The sequence below is a fragment of the Anopheles bellator genome, chromosome 1 (assembly GCF_943735745.2).
Source record: "Anopheles bellator chromosome 1, idAnoBellAS_SP24_06.2, whole genome shotgun sequence".
Classification (NCBI taxonomy): Eukaryota; Metazoa; Arthropoda; class Insecta; order Diptera; family Culicidae; genus Anopheles; species Anopheles bellator.
Genome location: NC_071285.1, coordinates 20,309,115 through 20,310,283, shown reverse-complemented (window position 1 = coordinate 20,310,283; position 1,169 = coordinate 20,309,115).

Below are 1,169 nucleotides of genomic sequence, written 5' to 3'. Positions count from 1 at the left end.
ATAATCGTAGGAAATGCATGGCCACAGCAAGGAACCGGAAATAATCCCAAAATTGGGGCGACCAGCCTCAACCAGCACCGATAAGCGATGCATCGAAAGAAAGAGACGAGAAAGGGGCAAGGATAGTTTAATCATAAGAAAAAGTACTATATGAGGCGAATCAATTGTCGAATAAAATCGAATAGATATCATTAGTCTACAGAACGTTCTGGTCTTCAGTCTTTTAATCTTGGACCGTTTGGTCCCGCTACTGAGATCCCTCCGCATATTGACTGCATACAATCGTTTGCACCACTCCGCCGGAACTGTAATAGTCGGAAACCGAGCTTCTCTTCACTGTCAGGTAGTAGTACCCATCTACCCTGTCCGTCCCAGATCAAAAGAGTCGATTAATCAACGGTTTTAAGGTGTTGACATAAAGATCAGAACTGGTAGGTGATAGCGAGATCACATCGGATCACCTGGTGATGACGATCGACTGGAAACAGCCATCACGCAGGGCTAGTGTCTGTGCGGCCACAACATCCTCTCCCAGGTGAAGCGGTCCTGCGTGTTGAACCGGAAGCGGGGTTCAGTGGAACCGCTGCATCGTTGGAACGCACTCGATACACGTTGTCCTGGAAGAGTTTCTCGCGCTGCTCAGCGTACGTAGCAGCACCCTGTTCCCGTCACTCAATGGGTGTAGCCATTCGTTAAAATTTCGCCGTCCCGGCCAAACGAAGCGAAAAAATGACGTTTTCTGGAGCCGCAAAAACAGCAGGGGAACAAGAACCATTGGTAGGCAGCACCAGTGGTTTGCATGTAATGTTGCACGCAACATTTGCCTTCCAAAACTTGTATGCAATGTTGCGTGCAATCTTTTGTGTAGAACTTGTACACGAATCATGAACCAGAAAACTTCACCAAAACATTTCGCACAAACTAATATTGAAATATGAAATACGAAATTTTTCGTATTTCCCAATTTTCTGCAACCAAAATTGTAATTTACCAGTTCTATGCGTTGAGAAGTGAACTGCTAAAAAGATGGCTGTACCTGTTGAGAGTTGTTTCTAGACGATCACAGTGCTTTCAGAGGTTTAAAAAAATTGAAAATGGCGATTTTGGCTTAACAAAGAAATAGCATCGGAGGACTCCAAAAACGGACTTTCTGATAGGACAGAAAGGTG